At 36.7% G+C, this 13,323-nt stretch overlaps 1 protein-coding gene across 1 annotated transcript in view; it reads left to right on the top strand.

Moving 5' to 3' along the window:
- The first annotated feature begins 541 nt into the window (after positions 1–541).
- LOC115219086 overlaps positions 542–13,323 on the top strand; it is a 295,969-nt gene continuing 283,187 nt past the window's right edge. The window contains exon 1 of the mRNA XM_036505970.1: positions 542–651. The gene's annotated coding sequence lies outside the window, so the exon portion shown is untranslated. The remainder of the gene's footprint in view (positions 652–13,323) is intronic.

Raw genomic sequence — 13,323 nt, 5'->3', positions numbered from 1 at the left:
ATACATACATACATACAAACAAAAATACTGTTGTTTTTGTTGAATTTCCAATGAAGGAGCCTTGAATCTAGGTTAGAAACCAGCTCTTTCTCTGTTGGCAAGTATTCTTGAAATAAAACTGAACAATGACATACATACATATATACATACATACAAACATGGGTGTGTTTGTAAATGGCTAGACAGACAGACAGACAGACAAACAAACAATAGACAGACAGACAAACAAACAACAGACAGACAAACAGACAGACAGACAGATAGACAGACAGACAGACAGATAGATAGATAGATAGATAGATAGATAGATAGATAGATAGATAGATAGATAGATAGATGCGCGCGAGTGCTTTGGGTAAAACAGGAATTAAACGACTGAAGAAAGAAAGAAAGAAAGAAGGAAAGAAAGAAAGCCGGTGGGGTGCAAATGGGAGTGGTGATGTTGTTGTTGGTGAGGTGGTGGATAAACGATTGTGTATAGGTTGCTTCCGAGTTTTTATCGCATCTGGCAAAGTGTATATTTGTTTACCCTCCTCTCACGTTAATTTATTTTACTTTTAATCAGTATTAAAAGCTTATCTGTATTGTTGTAGTAGCATACCAACGTGGCTTCGTCGTTTGTTGCTGACAATGCGCAAGGTACAGTCCAAGGTTAGCAATTAAATGTTTTTTTCTTCTTCTTCTTCTCTTTATCGTTTGACCTGTCCAGATCGACCTAACCTTATCATCAAATCAACGTTAAGTGAAATGTTTCTTCCTTTTATTTATTTTCCCACCACTATATGATGCATGTCGCTTTCTATGAATAAATTTCGTTATTTTTTCCTTCGTATATCTAAACATTATATAATTGTCACCGTTAATTTATTTATTTATTTTTTTTTTGCAGAATATGTTGAAAATGTAAGGGCAGTCTTCTTTTCTGTATTTCTTTCCTTTTTGTTTTTAAAATTCGTTTTAGGTATAGTCTTGCGTGTAAATGCACACACAACAACTGGATCGTTTTACAGTCATTATAATAATTAAAGCACACGTGTTGGGTTGTATTTCCGGATCATCTGAAAATTCATCACTCCAGAATGTTCGTCTGAGAAATTGTCACTCCTGCCTAATCTAAAGAATCATCGACTTTGTCCAGAGTGAATATAACATAAAACTTATTCTTTTGTGCTATGTATGTTTCCAGTGAAAGTTTATTGTTTTCAGACTCGAGGTAAACAAAGGGCATTCCTTCGATATAACTCGACAAAATCAAAACATTTCCCTTCGGGTATTTCCGTGGAAGCAAATGACTGTTCGATTCTGTTTTCTGCTTGGAAATTTGCGGATTTTACATACACACATGAAACAGGTAAGAACAAATACGCAAGGCTTTTCTTCTTCAAGTTTAAAATGGGACATTGCAAGGCATAATTTCGTCATATCTATACTCCACAACCCACGGAAATAACCCGATGTGAAATGTTTGGCGATCTTTCGTCTCTAGTAGACCTTTCCGTCGATTACACAACATACTGTCTGTCTCCCACACCCCATCAAACACACACACATGTACATCAATGCTCCCATGCACGGTAACTTCAAAAGAACTTCCCTCGTCATACAATCGCTTTCTCTTAGTCTCGTTCGCTCTCATTACTTCAAAAGTTCCCGCAAGCCCATATGTAAAAAAATAAAAAAAATTTACGGAAATCGACGGAAAGGTCTACTAGAGACGAAAGATCGCCAAATGTTTTGATTTTGTCGAGTTATACCGAAGGAATGCCAAACAAAGATGATGTTTACACAAGTTACAGGAAAGAAATATGTGGACCTAAATATACTTGTCCAAAGAACAGAATTAAGATGGAGGGGAATATTTGTATATCTTGGCAGCTCATTTCCAGAGATGGATCTCTAAAATTCGAGATCAAACTAGATTGAGGTTTCAGTTGTGTTTTAGACAGAAAAGAAATGAGCCTGGTCAGACGGGACTTGAAGCTTTCCACGAAATTTTGCATATACGATCCTTGCGTTATCACACCATCGTTATACTCATCTAAGATTTGGATTCTGTATCAACGACACATCAAAATGAAAGCAAGAAATTTCTTAGACGTATATTAAACACTAACGGGAAATCTTTACACCTACTCCACAGGTGACATTTTCTTCAGCTCAGCAAATCTCAGGAATACGGAACTAGATCAAGAAATACACCACATACACGTGTGTATGTGCGTGCGTGCGTGTGTGTGTGCGTGTGTGTGTTGACGAACATGCACGCACGTGGCTGTGAATGTATATTTCTCTCTGTCTCTCTCTGCATTTATGTATGTATATATCATGTAGATATGCAAATGCACATATGTACACACACATATACACTCATACACGCGCGCACACACATATATGCACACACACACATATATACATAGTGCAGATGATAATGGACCATGCTGTTCAGCAACATATGATGCTGACCATTCATGGCAAAACATACCCTAACGCAAGGATAATGTTTAGAGGCTGTAATATATTGTACTCTGCCAACCCTTCTCTTTCTGCTTCCTCAACATGCCTATTGCTCACCTTGCCCTCCCTTCACCTGTCCCTCTCCCTTCACCTGTCCCTCTCCTTTTTTAAAGCACTCCATCTCCTATCTCACATCTCTGAAATTAGGTAAATAATCCTTCGAACAGACGGTCAGCAGCGATGCCTTGGCTACTCTGCATTGATAAAGGGCAAATACCCTGAAACATGTCTGCAGATGCCTGACCAGCAAGGGGAAGTGGCTGACCTCCCCTGTTTGAAGGTTATAATGGACACAGGTTCGTGTGTCATATAGCTAGCTACAGGCAATGGCCTCTTGGAGCTAATCAATGGCAGCTTTAGTCCTATATTTATGGACTGCCATATTAACTTGGCAATAACTGTTAACATATATATGTATATGTATGTATATATATATATATATATATATATATATATATATTGAGAGAGAGAGAGAGAGAGAGAGATATTTATACATATCATCATCATCATCGTTTAGCGTCCGCTTTCCATGCTGGCATGGGTTGGACGGTTCAACTGGGTCTGGGAAGCCAGAAGGCTGCACCAGGCCCAGTCTGATCTGGCAATGTTTCTACGGCTGGATGCCCTTCCTAATGCCAACCACTCCATGAGTGTAGTGGGTGCTTTTTACATGCCATCGGCACAGGTGCCAGACGAAGCTGGCAAACAGCCATGATCGGATGGTGCTTTTTACATGCCACCGGCACAGAAGCCAGGCGAGGCTGGCAATGGCTACGATCGGATGGTGCTTTTTACGTGCCACTGGCATGGAGGCAGTTGGGGCGGCGTTGGCAAAGGCCATGTTTGGATGGTTCTCTTATGTGCCACTGGCACTGGTATCACAGCTACGATTTCCATTGATGTTGATCGATTTTGATTTTGTTTTTCACTTGCCTCAACAGATCTTCACAAGTAGAGTTTTGTGTCCCAAGAAGGAAAGGTATGCATAAGTGGACTGAGGCCACAGGTTATGGCCTCACTTGTCCTGCCAGGTCTTCTCACGCACAGCATACTTCCAAAGGTCTTGGTCTTTAGTCATTTCCTCGGTGAGACCTAAAGTTCGAAGGTCATGCTTCACCACCTCATCCCAGGTTTTCCTGGGTCTACCTCTTCCACAGGTTCCCTCAACTGCTAGGGTGTGGCTCTTTTTCACACAACTATCTTCATCCATTCTCGCCACATGACCATACCAGTGCAAACGTCTCTCTTGCACACCACAACTGATGCTTCTTAGGCCCAACTTTTCTCTCAAAGTACTTACACTCTGTCAAGTATGAACACTGACATTACACATCCATCGGAGCATACTGGCTTCATTTCTTGCGAGCTTACACATATCCTCAGCAGTCACGGCCCATGTTTCACTGCCATGTAGCATGGCTGTTCGTACACATGCGTCATATATATATATATATGTGTGTGTGTGTGTATATAAAATAAATTCAATACAAGGAAAACAATTTCCTTTATAGGGATGGAAAACACGCAATTTTCTACTGTTTTTTCAGTAAATACACAATTTGGTAGAGAAAATCTTTTCACAACCCAAAAGGTTATTTATTCAATATACAAAAATTAAAAGAAAATGAGTATATGTATATATATGTATGTGTGTGTGTATGTATATAGATACATGTACATGTGTGTATGTATGTATATAAGTGTGTATATGTATATCTGTATATATGTTTATATGTGTGTATATGTATATCAATATATATGTTTATATGTATGTGTGTATACATGTATGTCTCTCTTTTGTTTTTAATCATTTAAATTCTTCCCCTGAAGAAGCTGGTTTCTAGCAAAGATAAAAAGCTCCATCACTGGAATGTAGATAATGAAAGCCATGTCAAATTTTAAACCTGAGGAAAAAAATGTCTTGCATAGTTTTACTGTTCTACTCACAGATTGTTATTTGGATGATTTCATTTTCTGAAAATCCAAGCTTATGCAAACCGACAGTAAGGCATTTACTTACAAAACCAAATGTTCCAATGTGTGTGTGTGTGCATGTGCATGTGTATCTGTCTGTCTGTCTTGCTGAAATATCTCTTTCAACAAGTATTGAAACTAGATGTCTGATCAATCAGACTCTATCAATAAGTAAGTGGTATCCCTGCTGTGACAGTCCTATATTTTCAGGGTTATCTTATACTAAATTATTTAATCTGTTCTTCTTCTATCCCTTCTTTTAGGCAGCAGGAAATGATTTGTGAGAAGCTTAGTTTCTATTTTTAGCAGCTTGAGTGACAGAATAGAAGATTCATTATATAGTTTATGTTTATGGTTATGAATGTGTGAGTATTTTTTAATGTTTGTGTGTGCATGTGTGTGCATGTATGTGATGCAAGGGAGTATAAATATATATATATATATACACATAGGATCGCGGTTTCGATTCCCAGACCGGGCGTTGTGAGTGTTTATTGAGCGAAAACACCTAAAGCTCCACGAGGCTCCGGCAGGGGATGGTGGTGATCCCTGCTGTACTCTTTCACCACAACTTTCTCTCACTCTTACTTCCTGTTTCTGTTGTACCTTGTATTTCAAAGGGCCGGCCTTGTCATTCTCTGTGTCACGCTGAATATCCCCGAGAACTACGTTAAGGGTACACGTGTCTGTGGAGTGCTCAGCCACTTACACGTTAATTTCACAAGCAGGCTGTTCCGTTGATTCGGATCAACCGGAACCCTCGTCGTCGTAACTGACGGAGTGCTTCCCCCCCCAAAAAAAATACACACACATACATACATTTGTATATACATACATATATATATATATATATATATATATATATATATATATATATGTGTGTATATATGCTTGTGTGGTGTGTGTATATATATAAATATGTATGTATGTATATATGTGTGTGTGGTGTGTGTGTATATATATATATATGTATGTATATATGCGTGTGTGGTATGTATATATATATATATATGTGTGTATATGTATGTATATATGTGTGTATAGGTATGTGTGTGTGTGTGTGCATGCCAGTGGCATGTAAAAAGCACCGTTGCCAGTGCTGCCTGACTGACTCCCATGTCAGTGGCACGTAAAAAGCACCCACTACACTCTTTGAGTGGTTGGCATTATGAAGGGCAACCTGCTGTAGAAACTTTGCCAGATCGGATTGGAGTCTGGTACAGCTTTCTGGCTTCCCAGCCCCCAGTCAAACCATCCAACCCATGCCAGCTTTGAATGATTAATATCATCTGTAAATTTCTAAAATTGCAAACTTCATGACTCTAGCTATTATGTTGGACATACTAGAACAACACATTTCTGTGGGCTTCACCATGCATTTACAACAAAGAGCAACTGTAAAACATTATACTACACACCAGCAAACAAAATTTGTAATTATATGTACAAATAAAAAAAAAATAGATTGAGCGAGTCTTTTATACATCAATTGTTTCATCTGAATTTGATCTCATTTATCTGGCAATAATATATGCAACTATTGCTTCTTCAGGTGCTATAGAAATGACACATTCCAAATCAGATTCATCAGAATTATACATAAAAGTAATTTGCTGGACAAACTTGAATTATCTGGATTTTATACACTTACTGAATTAGATGTGGTTTCATGTTCACATATTACAATCAAAACAAACCCCTGGTGAGAATTAACTGCCAGGAAAGAAAAAGGAACAGGAAAGAGGGACAAAAAATAGAAACAGGAAAAATGTCTCGTTTGCTGGCACTATAATAAATTATTAGCAATTTATCAGTTTTTATGTATCAATAAAAAAAATTTATAGCTGTGTTCTTCATTAATGTTTTATGACTCTTAAAATATATTTATTCCATCACTTATTTAGATTAGAATGTCCAGACATACATTTGTTGTTTTATCATTACTAAAATCTGTTGTCCACCGAATCTAATAATAAAACCTCAATGTTTTTCTGATGTTGTTTGTAAAACAAACAATCTCCAGATCACTGTCTTGTCTGAAAGTCAGTATCTATAGATGAGCTTAGTAACTCCCAGGTTAATACTCAAATGAAATTATTATTATTATTCAGTAGTATATTTTTTATATCGTGCTTTCACTTCACTACCGAGCGCAGCTCTGTGTGCCTTGGGTATGTTCTGTGATTTATTGTGATGCTCTGATGGTTATTGTATGGAAAGTGTTCTGTGTAGGATATGTGCAGTGCCTAGTAGTGCAATTTTCTGTATGTTATATGTGTTTGTAAGTCCTGGTGTTTTTGTTATGTATTTGTCTGAATATTTTTTTATCATGCCTAATGCACCTACTATGATAGGAATTGTTTCTGTTTTTAGATTCCACATTCTGGTTACCTCTATTTCCAGGTCTTTGTATTTTGAAAGTTTCTCCATTTCTTTTAGAGACACGTTGTCATCTGCCGGTATTGATACATCAATTAGAAAGCATTTTTTTTCTTCATGATCTCTGACAACTATATCTGTTCTGTTGGCCTTAATTTCTCTATCTGTGTGTATCGGCATATCCCAGAGTATGGTTGCTTTCTCGTTTTCTGTGACCTTTTTATTATTATTATTATTATTATTATTATTATTATTTTTATTATTATTATTATTATTATTATTGAGTGAGAGAGCAGCAGATGCCATCAAAGTGACACTGGGGTAAAATATATGAAACCCAATAAATCCATCATGACTACCCTTCTGATAAGGATACACAAAGCATATGCATCACAACCATATGTGCATGACATAGTGATCTCATATCAAGATAAACAGCACATGAACTTGCAGGTGGGGTCCAGTTATAATGTTCTTCTGGTTGAGTAGCCCATCCTGCTCATAAGGTCACTGAACAAGGGTTTGTTTAAGGATGTTTCCAGAGGTGAATTATTCAAACCCCAACGAATTCCTCTCGGCACATGACTATGATGTCCCCTAACTACTTTTGCCTGTGATCAGAGATGCACATATCATTAGCCATTAAGGTACAAGCTCAAATTGTTAATGTCAACCTACTGACAAGCAAAACTGTGGTATTAAGCAGAATATTTGTTGTAGTCCATCTTTTATATCAAGACATAATAACACTTCCAATCAGTTAAGATCAGAAGCCATGAGAGCCACTATCTTTATTATTATTATTATTATTAGGCATTTGAACATATCTGGCGTTAATTCTTCCAACTTAAAGCTTTTGCAAGCCTTATTAACCATACCAGCATATGTTATAAAATTGTTGGACTTGTTTTTCTTTAAATTTAAACATTTCCACCGAATGTTAAACTGCAAACTTTTCTCGCTAAAAATATTAGTCAAAATATTTATTGTTTCATCAAAACACAATTCCGCGGGCTTTCTTGGAAAAACTTTCATGTTCCGGAGGGGCAAACTTTCATAAAAGAAGTCTTACCTTCCTTTCACTAGACTACCCCTTGCATTCCTCTTGGAATATGTCTTCGTATCGTCTGTAATATGCAGTAAAAGTAGTTCCTTCATCCGGTTTGTAGTGAAATTCTTCAATGGAATTTGCAACACTGTCGGCTGAAAATGATTTTGTCGTATTTCTCGACTGCAGTAACAATTCTGTTAACTTCTGTAGTTGCTGTTGCTGTTGTTGAGCGAACGGTCTTCGTCCCAGAGCTCGCAAGATGGGAGAAGTCCGAAATGTGGTCCTTTGCTATTCGTAAGACCTGCAGAAAAGAAAGCAGGTCAACCCCCAACACCGAGAGCATCGACGGATGGATGAATGCACATCCAGGCTCAGCGGTTGCGTAGGAAGTCGGGGACAAGGAACAGGAAGAAAGACTGAGAGAAATTTGGGGCGAAAGAGTACAACAGGGGTCGCCACCACCCCCTGCCGGAGCCTTGTGGAGCTTTAGGTGTTTTTGCTGTTGCTGTTCTTGTTGTTTGACAACTACTTCCAGCAACTCTTCCATTTCGGTACTATTGGAAACCTTGTTGCCACTGTGATATTGCACATTCGGAGGGCATGCCTTCGCCAATAACGTACCTCTACTCAACTACTGAACTGTCACTTCCGATGACTTGACTCAACAGAACTCAATGTCTAGTCAACTGACGGCTCCAGCTCGCTCTACGCAACGTTTATTTCTTTATTTGGCACTATGGCCACAACACAGAGGGAGACAGTACAAGGACAGACACAACACCACAATGGGGACATAAAACATAAAACGAATGAGAATGAGATGTTATATAAAAATGAAAAAAATAATATGGCTGCATGGAACCCTCTCCCATGTAGTACCATTTGAATGTTTATATACACTATTTACAATTGTTCTATTTTTCTTATTGTTCTTTCTTAATCGTCTTTTTTTTTTACATGAAACACTTTTACTTTTTCCTTTTCCTTCTTTTTTCTTTTTAATACCTCATGAAAGGCTCCAAGTATTTTAGCTCAACTACTGGTGGCAGTTTGTTGAACTCCACCAACTCTCCAGGCAGGTCAATCTTGTCTCCGCATATGTCTCTCAGTCTCTTGTATGTGTCTTTGTTGACCACAATGGCCTTCACATTTTCCGATTACATATCTGTAGGTAACTTCACTCTTATGATGTGCTTAAATTAAAAAAAAATTTCTTTCCGTTTCTTTGTTTTTTGCATATGTTACGAAGTTCCATTTATTTTTTCCTCTTCTTGGTTTTCCCTTTTCCTCTTCCACTTCTGGTACCTTTTCCTTTCCTATCTCCACTCTGAACAATCTCTCCATTTCACCCTCATACAGTTGCACTCCTGAATCTTTTTCCTTCGCTGGAATAACTGGTGTTTTCAACACTGTTTCCTCCTTCTGGAACACCTTTCCAATTACTTTTTCACTTTCTTTTTCCACTATGCTTTTGTCTTCCTTCCTTCTGGTCTCAACTTTCATTTCACCTCTTCTTTCTTCTTTTTCTGGCTCTCTGGCGGTGGGCTCATTCTTCTACTTCTCTTTCTTTTTTTTCACCACTGTGAATTCCTCCTCCACTGCTTTTTCTTCCATCTCCACCTCTACTACCTGGACTATACTCTCTTGCTTCTCCATCTGTTCTCTCTGTGGGCACCTCACCTTCATGTGGCCTTTCTCCCCACATGCAAAACATATAGGCTGCCTACCCTCCACTACCATTCTCAACCTCAAGTCGTCAGGTAGCACTATCTCCTCAACAATTCGATTTAAGTCCTCTATTGTTGCCTGGATAGGGAGCTCAACCACATATCCCCAGTAGTTGATTCTTTGTGTCCTTGTGGCCTTCAGTATCTTGGCCTCATCTTTCATGTTATACATTATGGCTGTCATCAACCATGTTTCTTTTAGTTCTGGGGGTACTTAGCCTACTTGCACTCTGGCCACATGTTTGCCACAGTAGGAAGGCAAAAGCACCCACTCCTCCGATCTTATTGCCTCCGTGGAGTGCATAATTGCTTCTACCTCTGTCGCAAAGTGCACCTCCATGGTGGCATAGTTCCTTCCTCTTGTTATGAATGTCGTTATTTTTTAATGCTTTTTAAACATTCATCAATTTCCTCCACTGTCGCAATCTCAATCTTTCTCGTTGCTATTTTCATTGTCTTGAATATAACAGTTCTTTTTGTTACATTGCCTGTCAATTCTGCAGGTGGTGTTAACTTCAACATATCTCCATTTTTCTCCAGCAACCTTTCATATTCCTTCATTTTCCTTGGTTCCTCCTTAATTTCAATTATTTCCAATGTTTCTGTTTCTATTTCTTTTACCAGTTGTGGCTGCATAACTGTGGCCACCCGCTGGTGTTTTCTCCATTTTTTCCCTCAATGGGAAGAAAAAATAGCAATTCACAATAAACAATTCAAACAGTAATAATCAGCAAACACATATTTAATGCTCTGACTTACGACAAAAGCATACCATTATCAATAACTCAAACCACCTGCAGATCTACGCGACTCTTCTACGACTAGCCATCATGTCCACTATTTATATGTATTGGACTAGCCTACTTAACATCTGGGGGCGTCATATATATATATATTTAGTGAAGTATACATATATATATATATACATATATATATATACACACACACACATATATATATATACACACACATATATATATACACATATATACATACATATACATATATACACGCACACACACACACACACATATATATACACACATATATACATACATGCATATACACACACACCACACATATATATATACACATATATACATACATATACATATATATATATACACGCACACACACACACACATATATATATACACACATATATACATACATGCATATACACACACACACACATATATATACATATATGTGTATATATTTATATATACACTTATATATATACATCTATATATATATGTATATACATTATGTATGTATATATATATATATATATACACTTATATATGTATATACATATATATATATATACACACACACATATACATCTATACATATATACATATAGATTTATATATACATATACACACATAAATATATACATATATATACATATAAATATATATATATATATATTGCCTAATAGTGGTTTTATCTCTAATTTATATATATATATATATATACACACATAAATATATTTAAAAATATGTATATATTTATACAACTGCATAAGCATCTTTAATCTTCCACTTGTTTCAGTCATTGGTGTTCTGCATAAAAGGGTTTACGCCGAACGAATCGATCCCAGTACTTAAGACTGGTACTTGCACATATATATGTGTATGTGTGTTTATATATATATATATATATATTATATATATATATATGTGTGTGTGTGTGTGTCTGTGTGTATTTTAGGACAATTCAAAGGGAGCACAAATTATGTATTATGTGCGCGCGCACAAATACACACGCTTTAAATTGTCCCAAAATGTACGCACATTTTTTTTTTATCTAAATCAACCAACCAATTCTGCACGCTTTCACTATCAGTGTCGCGTGCTCGTAACATATATACAAACATAGAGACGAATTGCCCGAAGCAGCCAGCCAGCCAGACCTACCCCTCTCTTTAAAATAAAGGAGGTTAATTTTGCATATTGTTGTCCCTGAAATGCAAAAAAACTGAGATGTTCATACATGCACAGGTCCTCGTATTAATTACAATTGCTTATACCCAATCTAATACCCGTTTTATTTTTCAATAATAATGAACAAACATAGAAGCATACGTAGAAATACATATTGTACATGTTTGTCAGATCAAATCTCCCTCCATTCAACACATTCATGGACACATGCGCTTATGAGTTAATGTGATGCACACACGTATTTTTATACACACTGTTTCCTTGGTGAGTAAACCGTTATCTTACAATTTCTAATAAAAAATGTATTCGAAATTCCGCTGAAATCCTAAATAAATGTTATGTTCTTCGTACGGTCTCATATATTTGCATTGTCATCATTACTAAGAGAGCATCTCGCGATGATTTTCGTTGTCTTCAGTGCAGACTGATTTGTTGAGTGCGACTGGGCTGATAATTATCGAAAACTGTTGCAGCTCTAAAGATTCTGCAGAGTGACAGAGACAGAGAGAAAGCGAACGAGAGAGAGAGAGAGTGTGTGTAAGGAGGAAAGAAGGGAGAGAGAGGGAGAAACTGCTACAAGAAAACACCAATATATATATAGAGAGAGTATCTTGTAGTGCGGAGGGGAAAGCCTGCCTTGCCATTACAATAGAAGTGCTTACTATATAACGGACCATTATTTATTGTTACTCTATACCATTTTCTTTTATTTAAACGAGGGTTTTTTTTAATGTTTTCTTCAGATCTATTCATTCATTATTTATCCCTGTGGAACTTAAATTAAAACAATTATTAAAAGGTAAGTCCTTAATTTAATTTAACCTATCTTATTTGATATATATATATAATTTAGTTTTATTTCATTCTATATACGTATATCTCTGCTTAGTCATACCTTTCAACGTAGAAAAGAATTTTCATATATTACCAATACAATATTTTCTTCGAAACACGGCTTCATTTTTGGTTGATATTGGCAAATGTTCGATTGTCTCAGATTTTCTATTTCTCTGTATTTACTAGTGTAACACGCACACACACTTATATGTACATGTACTCACACTTACACACACATCACTTCAAAGAATTTCTCTACCTTTAATAAATAAAGACCCCTTAGTGGTAATTATACCTCGTTAAATTACTTCTCCTACTAGAACCGAACTACTGTTGCTGCTGCTATCTGTTGGACGTTCTGGTTATTTATTTTATTATTTATTATTAACAAGCTTTCTTCCACTTGTTAGTATCCGAACCGTCAGCGTATGTATGATGCACCTAGACTGCTTCACTTCAACGAACAACAACAACCTGTCTCTTCCGTCATTTACTTTCACGATGTTGCAGCTTTATAGCTTTTATTAGTCTGCCCGTCTTGTTCTATCTTTAGATTGGTGACACAAAAACATACAGTATACTGGTTACCGATCTCTAATCTATTGATTGATCGATCTTTCCGTCTACCTGTCGTTTCCTATTTCTCACTTTTATAGTTTCATATCTATCTATCTATCTATCACTCTTATCTATCTATCTATAACTCTTATCTAGCTATCTATCTCACTCTTATCTATCTATCTATCAATCACTCTTTTCTATCTATCTATCTATCAATCACTCTATCTATCTCTCTATCTATCAATCACTCTATCTATCAATCACTCTATCTATCTATCTATCTATCTATAACTCTTATCTAGCTATCTATCTCACTCTTATCTATCTATCT

This window comes from Octopus sinensis, linkage group LG1 (assembly GCF_006345805.1).
Source record: "Octopus sinensis linkage group LG1, ASM634580v1, whole genome shotgun sequence".
NCBI classification, from domain to species: domain Eukaryota; kingdom Metazoa; phylum Mollusca; class Cephalopoda; order Octopoda; family Octopodidae; genus Octopus; species Octopus sinensis.
Note: the sequence above shows the minus strand (reverse complement) of the source record. Positions and strands in the feature narration are given on the sequence as shown.